This window comes from Herpailurus yagouaroundi, unplaced genomic scaffold (assembly GCF_014898765.1).
Source record: "Herpailurus yagouaroundi ecotype Mexico unplaced genomic scaffold, PumYag 142, whole genome shotgun sequence".
NCBI lineage: Eukaryota > Metazoa > Chordata > Mammalia > Carnivora > Felidae > Herpailurus > Herpailurus yagouaroundi.
The window spans coordinates 62,355,002-62,364,616 of NW_024412397.1; the positions used below are offsets into that span (position 1 = coordinate 62,355,002).

General features: G+C 46.1%; 1 pseudogene; it reads left to right on the top strand.

The window, feature by feature from the left end:
• The first annotated feature begins 634 nt into the window (after window positions 1-634).
• LOC121032739 (60S ribosomal protein L9-like) lies at window positions 635-1,855 on the top strand (annotated as a pseudogene).
• Window positions 1,856-9,615: the final 7,760 nt, after the last annotated feature.

Genomic DNA, 9,615 nt, shown 5'->3' on the forward strand with positions numbered 1-9,615 from the left:
CGGGAAAAGTGTATGAAATTGTGTGCACACGCAGTTGCATCAAACAGACGGACCAGAGTGCAGATCGACTTGCAGGAGCCAGAACAGAGAAGCCGAGGGCAAAGTCTTCTCACTCAGCCGCTTTGACCTCTCTGTGCCGCAGCCCAACTCAGGCTTCCCTTCCTGCTGGCGGGTCCCCAGAGTGGAGTGCCGCTCAGTCACCTCATAAAGGCCTCCTGTGAAGGACACAGGAAGGCAAAAGCCTGGATGTCTGGGTAGTTCTGTACGGCGTCCGCTGAGGCTCACCTCGAACACTGAGTCACACGGCTTCCGGCGTTAGCCTGGACCTGGCCCCTCCGGTGTCGCTCGGTCATCACACATCAGCGGCCCTATGACCGATCCAAAACAAGCAGCAGAAGAGAGAAGGATGACAGTAAGTGAAAGCTGAGGACCCAGTGTAGGAAAGGAGTTCTTACAACGATCCCAACGGCAGCTTCAAATCCAGGTGCGACACGGAAGCAGCTGAGGGACAGGACCGTCATCATTGTGCTGGGCTGGACAAGCGAAAGAGCCCGAGCCTGGAGTTGGGGGGTGGGGGGGGGGGGCGGAGAGGGATTCGAAGGGGGCGGGGGGGTGGGCGCGGGGTAGGCGGGACATGATTCTGGCCTCGGGGAGTGCTATGACTCAGAACACGCAAGTTCATACAGAGGGAGCACCCCGACTTCCTCGTGTGCCATGCTTCCCCGGGCTCTTGGAGGTCAGAGGTGCCTGTCCGCGACTATTCGTGTATCTCGTCCTAACATCTACCTCCGGCTTTGCTTCATCTAGGGCAAAAGTGAAGACCATTCTCCATTCCGGAAAATGTCGACATTACTCCGAAGCGGCACGCTGCTACTGTGAAGGGCCCCTGAGGAACCTGCAGAGGGACTTCGATCACATCAGTGTAGAACTCCATCTCCTTGGGAAGAAAAAGAAGAGGCTCCAGGTTGGCAAATGGTTCGGAGACAGAAAGGAACTGGCCTCAGTTTGCACCGTCTGTAGTCATGTACAGAACATGACCAAGAGTGTTACCCTGGGCTTCCAGTAAAACAGGTCTGTGTTTGCTCACTTCCCCATCAACACTGCTATTCGGGAGAATGGTTCCCTTGTTGAAACCTGAGATTTCTTGGGTAAAAAATATATCTGTGGGGTTTGGATGAGGCCCGGCATCACTTGTTCAGTATCTCAGGCCCGGAAAGAGGAGTCAATTCTTGAAATGACATTGAACTTGTATCAAATTCAACTGCTCTGATTCAGCAAGCCACAACAGTCAGAAATAAAGTATCAGAACATTTGGGGATGGTATCTATGTTTCCAAAAAAGAAACAGTTCAGCAGTTGGCTGATAAGATTTAAGCTGTCCAGCTGCAGAAGGAGCAAGATGCTGGACCATTCCTCAGGCTTATTTGTGGTATTTTAAAGATGCAACAAAAGCTGTGTCTTGATCTGGAGAAAAAGCAAACATAGGTTTCCATAACCTTGGAGCCCCTGCCCTCCAGTGCCCGGCACCGAGGGGGTCCACAGGAGAGGGCTGGCAACAGGGGCTGGCACAGGGCTCCACTGGCACCCATGAGCATCAGTGCAGGCTTCCCGGAGGAAGTGATGTTGAATCTGAGTTTGAGGAGGTGAGTGGAGGTTAGGTCAAGAATCAGGGTGGGGCATCCCAGGTGGAGAGGGTGCCATGAAGGAAAGTTCTGAGTGCTGGCTGGCTGGGCAGGGGCATGGTGTCACCCAGGAGAGGGACAGGAAGGTGATGTTAAAGACACTGGGACCAGGGGCACCTGGGTGGCTCCGTCAGTTGAGCGTCTGACTTCAGCTCAGGTCATGATCTCACGGTCTGTGAGTTCCAGTCCCGCATCGGGCTCTGTCGGATTCTGTGTCTCCCTCTCTCTCTTCCCCTCCCCCGTTCTTGCTTGCTCTCTCTCTCTCTCTTTCTCTCAAAAATAAACATTTAAAAAATTAAAAAAATAAGAAAGAAAGAAAAGAAAGACACTGGGGCCAGTTGAGAGAGCCTTGGGCACAAGGCAAAGCAGTGAGCACTTCGTGCTGGAAACACTCAGTACCTTTGTCACTGGGACATATTGGCATGTCTACCAGAGAGCTGCTTGTAATTTTGAGGTGAGGAAAGGGACCTCTCAGGCAGGTGGTAGGTATGCTATGATCCCATGAGGCAATTTCATCGTTCATCAGTCATGCCACAGGGTTCTCTTCCATTCAGTAGGATGATCTGACACATGTGCATAAAGTAATTGGGGACTTTGACAGCGTCTCCTGTTGAACCTAACAGTCTCCCAGGAGGGGTAGGGGAGGCATAGGAATGACCTGGTCCAACCTCCTGCACAGGCGAATGACCTGGACTCTCTTCTGCAGGTCCCACCAGTCACTAGCCTTATGGTACACTGTCGGTCTGCCTGACGTGTTCCATGGTATCAGTTCAGTCCCCCATCAGCTTTGGCTCAGGGCCAATGCTGTGCACTCTCCTAGCCACTGCTTGGGTCCGGATGGTCTGACTCAGCGCAGGCATGTCCTCTGTCCCCTTCCCATCCCTTGGGACGGCCTCGCTTCTCAACCCCCCTGCCCCGCCCCCCAGCTGGCCAAGTGCCGTGCACATCTGGCACCTGGACCAGATTCATCAAAACCATCCCAGTAAGGGTCGGGGTGATGAAAAGCTGTTTCATCCTTGTTTTGGGTTTCAGCCTCCAATTGCTGCTGACCAGAAGTGTTTCCACGTTGTGAATTCTTTGGTTCTCCACGTCTCAAGTGGAACATCAGCAGGGTGCCCCCAAGGCGGTTCTCTGCGCCCCTGGGCCTGGGGGCCTGTAGGACTCGGCCGCGTGGCTCTGGGTGGATATGCGCCCCCTGCTGTCCGCGGTGGCGAACTGCGCGGTGCCCGTGCTCTCAGATGTTGGCGGCCTGCAAAAACCATTTCCGTTCGGAGTTGACCCTGAACTGTAGGGTGTGTGATTCGAGATGTCCGCCCCTGGAGGGCAGGGATGCTTAGCCGCTGTGCTCTCCCGTATCCACGACTGTGTGGACACAGGATTTAGGAATCATGACAGACTAATGCCATCATTCTATGTAATATGACATAGCGTGTGTATAACCAAAAAAAAAGTCAACATATTTTTGAGATACATTTGGTCATGGCCAAAGTAAAGATATGATGTAAAATTTAAGTCCAATAAGAAAACAAGATATAATCGAACTAGCTCATCCAGAGTTTAATCAAGACTTTGACAAGAGGTTGTTTTGTTTTTCAAGGCTACAATAATAACTTTCGAAAAGCCATTTAATGATGTTTAGGTAGATTTAAGATGGAATTGAAGCTATGCTTCTGGACATTGACATGCACGGTCTTGTGATGGCAAAGAGTGTTGCCAATTCAGTGTTTCAGGGACAGGGACCGAGGCTTTTATTTTTTCGACATCTTCCCAGAATAGAAAAAAATCTTGATTCCACTCAATTCAACATGCTAATAATCATTTATTTAACATATCCCAACAACACTACTTACTAGCTGTGAAGACCTTAGGCTTCTCATACTCTCCGTGCCTCAGTTCCATTATCTGCAAAATAGGTAATAATATTACCTGCTCACAGAGTGGGGAGTAAATGAGATAGATCCATTCCTGGCCAGACTGAGGGCTCATGTGAAATGTTTGTTATTATTTTTACACTTACTACAGTTAGGTTCTGAGCTGAGTGCTGGGGTTACTCATAATAAGACATGATTCCTATCCTCGAGAAGGTTACAGTTTACAGTAAAGATGGACACAAACAGGCATATAAGATTATAAATGATCAATGTTGTAAAAAGCTGTTTAACAAGGTGCTGGGGGACGACAGAGAGAAGTATATTATGTCGGAGGGGAAGGACATCAAAAGGTTTTACAGGATGGGTTACATCTGAGACAGATCTTGAAGGATGAGTTAGGATTTAGATGGACGTAGAGAAACAGCTTCCGTGGGGGGGGTGGGGGGTGGGGTCGGGGAATCACAGGAACAACAATGCTGAGTCATCATGACAGTGTGTAGTAAATTCAGCATCAGCCAATGGCCAGTATGACCCAAGGGTGGGATATAGGAGTGGGGGCAGCAGGCAGGGAGGCTAAAGAAATGATCATAATCAGTAGCAAGCATCTGGTAAAGACTTACCCAATGCCAGGCACCCCAGACTGGAAGAAAATCACAGGCCGTATGAGCCATGCTGCAGACTGTGTGATTTGTCTTACAGACAATGAGGCACCATTAAAGCTATCTGAGCGGGTCCCTATCTGCAGAAGGGTGGAGCACACAGCAGACTCTGGGTAAACACCTGTAGGATTAAATTGAACTGGATGATGGTAGAGTATAAATAGTGGCAAGTCCCACACAGGTATAAAAGGTGTAAACTTAGTAATGACATAGTTCAAATATACTTGATACCCAGAAGGCATGAGTAGGTACAACATTCAAGATACATGGCTTGTTTTAGAATCGATGGAAACTATAAAGGCAAGTAGGGAAGCAGTTTCTATCAAAAGTCTTTGCTCTACAAAGCTTGAACATAGCAAGTACAGAGTATCTGAATGTAGTATCTTCTTCCTGAGCCAGTTGGGAGGAGATTAACTCTCCGGCTATGACAGGAAGCAGCCGTTCTGGGGCCATGGCTGGAGCGGATGTGTATTCCCCATCATGGTTGTAAGGAAGTGGGGACATGGTGTTTCCAGCAGAAGCCAAATCCCTAGCTTCCTGGCCTGTGTACCTGGAGCCTGTTTTGCACTCTCAGGTGGACTTGTAAGGTCTTGTTGGGGGACACGAGAAGCTGTACTTGTGTTGGGCCTGTGTGCAAGGAATGCAAAACGACATACGTTGGCCACCATCTTGTTTTGCCCAGAGCATTATAGAATATACAAGCTTGCAAATTCACAGATGTGTGTATGAGCAGTGCTTCCCCAGGGATATTACCAGTTCGCCTACGGACAGCTATGGCTAGAGAATATGCAGAGCCTAGAATGCGGGAAGGCTGGTGGGTACAGGGCAAGACAGAGGATAGCAAGCGGGCGAGAAAGCCAGTCATGTGGGCAACACCCTCTCTGGGTCCCACAGGGCCTGGGAGAGGGGAGGGTCTACTGCCACCTGGTAATAGGCACACACCTCCTCCTCTGCAAGCTTCCTGCTACACCTCGGGGAAGATGGAGGGTCGAGAGAGGAGCCAAATGAGGCCAGGAGTTGTTGGGTAAGAAAGAGCCACCACTCCTGGCAGTCCAGAAGGTCTTTTTCCTGGGCACATACGAAAGATGACCTTTGCTGCCTTTTGGCTTGGATTAACCCCCAACTGGATTTCTGCACTGCCTCCAAAGACACATTTTGGGCTTTGCGAAAAGCATGAGCTTTTGTTCCCACAGGGTCACTGTCAGGATTCAATGCTTGGTATGGGTGTCATAGGCTGTTACTGCACTGGCCTCTGATGACTTTCTGGTCAGCAGCAAGGTCAGTGCAGAAAAGGAAGGGGAAAGTTACAGTAAGACAGTCTGTGCTACCCTGGTTTTTTATTTAAAAAAAAAACAAAAACCTGACGCCACCTGTTTACAGCCATGTTCATAGCAGCATCATTCACAATAGCCAGCAGGTAGAAGCCACGCACTGGTGGATGAATAGATACACGAAATGTGATATATTCCCACAATGGAATATATCCAGCCTTGGAAAGGAAGGAGATTCTGCCATCTGCTACAGCACGGACGAACCTCGAGGACATTACGTGGAGTGAAATAAACCAGTCAGAAAAAGACAAATACTGGTATGCTTCCACTTATCTGAGGTCCCTAGAGTAGTCAACTTCATAGGGACGGAAAATAGAATGGCGACTGCCAGGGGCTGGGGGAGTGGTAACCGAGGGCTACTATCTAATGGATGCGGAGATTCAGTTTTGCGAGATGACAAAGTTCTAGAGATCTGTTGCGCAACAGTGTGAATACACTTCCTCTCCTGAACTGCGCTCTTGGAAAATGGTGACGATGGCAAATTTTACGATATGTGCTTTTTTTTTTTTACCACGATTAAAAATGCTTTAAAATTATTTTTAAAAATATGATGTCTCTTGTGCTGACTCCTGTTCCCTTTTTAGGCAGCATTATTTATTTTATGTGTTTACATTATTTTGTATCGAGGTATCATTTACATACAATAAATTATACCGTTCTTATGTGTTCAGTTCGATAAGTTTTGATTACTCCAAACAAGATATGAATATTTCCATCACCCACAAAGTTCCTTGCGTCCCTTTCTGTCAGCACCCCCTCCAGGCAACCATTTGCTGACACCTGTCAGTAGATACATATTTCGTATTGAGGTTGTAATTACATACTCTGAAATGCACAGTGCGTAAGTGTGCTGTTTGTGCTCTGGCAAATGTCTATGCCCATGTAACAAACACCCTAATCCAGATCCAGGTTTATGCAGAATTCTAGAAAGTTCCCACTGCTCCGTTCCAGTCTGTGCCTCCCCTCTCCCCCGGCCATTCTCATTTCTCTCCCCACAGATCACTTCATCTGTTGTTGGACTTCACACAAATGGAATCCTGCAATACGTGCTCTTTTTTGTCTGGCTGCTCTCACTCAGCATAATTGTTTTTAAGAGTCACCACTGTGGCTGTGTAGATACTTGGTTTCTTTTTATTGAAGAGTAGTATTCTATTGTATATGTGTACCAAGATGTGTTTATCCAATTCTGTTAATAGACATTAGAGCTGTTTCCAGTTTGGGGTTATTATGAATAAGGGTGCTATAAACATTCCTGTATAAATCTTTATGTGAACAAATATTTTATTTCTCTAGGGTAAAATACCTAAGCATAGTGGAATCACTGTGTAATAGGATACAGTTACATTTAACTATTAAAAAAAAAAAAACTGCTAAAGAGAATTCCAGGGTGATACCATTTTGCACCCCGACCAGGATTTTTTTTTTTTTTTAGATTTATTCATTTTGAGAGGAAGAGAGAGTGAGCAGGGGAGGGGCAGAGAGAGAGAGAGGGAGAGAGAGGATCCCAAGCAGGCTCCGCTCTGACAGCACAGAGCCTGACGCGGGGCTCGGACCCACAGACTGTGAAATCATGACCTGAGCTGAAACCAAGAGCCAGAGGCTTAACCGGCTGAGCCACCCAGGCGCCCCCACAAGTTTTTTTTTAATGTTAATTTTGACAGAGAGACAGAGTGTGAGCAGGGGAGGGGCAGAAAGAGGGAGACACAGAATCTGAAGCAGGCTCCAGGCTCTGAGCTGTCAGCATGAGCCCGACGCGGGGCTTGAAATCATGAACTGGAGATCTTGACCTGAGCTGAAGTCATTTGCCTGACTGAGTCACCCAGGCGCCTCTACCAGTCTTTATTTTTTAACTGAAGTATGATTTACAGCCAATAAAACTCATCCTTTTTAATGTACAGCTCTGCAAAATTTCACAATGCATACAGTTGTGTAACTACCACCACAGCCAAGTTTCAACCCAGCCCATCACCGTCTGCAAATTCACCAGTGCCCCCTTTGTAGTCACTCTCCCCTCAACCCCAGCTCCTGGTTCGTTACCACCAAACTATTGCTATATCTCTGCCTTTTCCAAAATGTCATATAAATGAATTACACAGTTCATACACTGTCTTTTGAATCTGGCTTCTTTCACTTAGCAAAATGCATTTCACGATCATCCATGTTGTTGCACACACAGCAGGAATTCATTCCTTTTTACCTCCAAGCCGTAGTCCCTTGTATGAATAAAGCAGCGTGTTTACCCATTCCCAGTTGAGGCACATTTCGGGGGTTACTTACAGCTTGGGGCCATTGTGAGTAAAGCCGCTCTAAAGATTCACACACAGGTCTCTACGTGAATATAGGTTTCCATTTCACTTGGGCAAATAATTAGAAATGGGATTGCTGGGCTGTATGGTTGAATGTTTAACTTTATGAGAAACTGCCGAGCTGTTGTCTACTTTACATTCCCACCAGCAATACATGAGAGTTCCAGTGGCTCTGCATCTTTGTGGGCACTTGGCATTGTCAGGTTTGTTGGGTTTGTCTTGTTTTGTAGGTTTTGTTTTTTGTTTTTTGTTTTTTTTTCTTTAAGCAGACTTCATGGCGGCGTGGAGCCCAACACAGGGCTTGAACTCACAACCCCGAGATCATGACCTGAGCTGAGATCAAGAGGCAGACCCTTAACTGACTGAGCCACCCAGGCACCCCTGTTTTGTTTTTTTTTTTAGGTAAACTCCACACCATACATGGGCTTGAACTCACTATCCCAAGTTGAAGAGTCGATGCTCTATATTGACTGAGCCGGCCAGATGCTTCCTGTCAGATTTGTTTTTAATTTGTAAATTGCACACATCTTAATCAGTGGCATCTCATCATAGTTCTAATTTGTATTTCTCTAATGACCGTCTCTTAGTGTGAATTATCTTCTTTAGTGAAGCATCTCTCCAAATCTGTTCCCCATTTTCTACTGGGCTGTTTGTTTTCTTATCATTGAGTTTGAGAGTTATTTATTCTGGATATAAGACCTTTATCACAATATGTGATTTGCAAATATTTTCTCCAAATCCACGGCTTGACTTTTCATTTTCCTAACAATCCCTTTTGAAGACAAAATGTTCTGAACTTTGATACAGTTCAATTTATCATTTTTTTTCTTTTATGGCTCATGACTTTGATGTGGTAGCTAAGAAATCTCTGCCTAACCCGAACTCAGAATACTTTTCTCCTATTTTATATTCTAGAAGCGTTATAGTTTTAGGTTGTACATTTAGGTTGTACATTTATGACCGATTTTGAGTTCATTTTGTATATGGTTCAAGGTGTGGATCAAAGTTGTTTTTTCATATGGATATCCAAAATGCACCCCCATGTTTATAACAGCACTCTCAACAATAGCCACAGTATGCAAAGAGCCCAATGTCCATCAGTGGATGAACGGATAAAGAAGATGTGGTATATATATACGATGGAGTACTACTTGGCAATCAAAAAGAATGAAATCTTGCCATTTCCAACTACGCGGATGGAACTAGAGGGTATTATGCTAAGTGAAATTAGAGAAAGACAAAAGTCATATGACTTCACTCATATGAGGACTTTAAGAGACAAAACAGATGAACATAAGGGAAGGGAAACAAAAATAATCTAAAAACAGGGAGGAGGACAAAACATAAGAGACTCAAATATGAAGAACAAACTGAGGGTTACTGGAGGAGTTGTGGGAGGGATGGGCTAAATGGGGAAAGGGCACTAAGGAATCTGTTCCTGAAATCATTGTTGCACTATATGCTAACTAATTTGGATGTAAATTTAAATAAATAAATAGATAGATAGATGATAGATAGATAGATAAATTTTTTAAAAAGGGAGAAAGAGAGAGAGAGAGCGGGAGGAGCACAGAGAGAATCCCAAGCAGGCTCCAAACTGTCAGTGCAGAGCCTGATGCAAGGCTTGAACTCATGAACCATGAGATTAGGAACTGAGCTGAAATCAAGAGTCAGACGCTTAACCGGCTAAGTCACCCAAGCTCCCCTACATTTTAACCATTTTTAAATATGCACTTCAGAGGCATTAATACATTCCCACCACTTGTG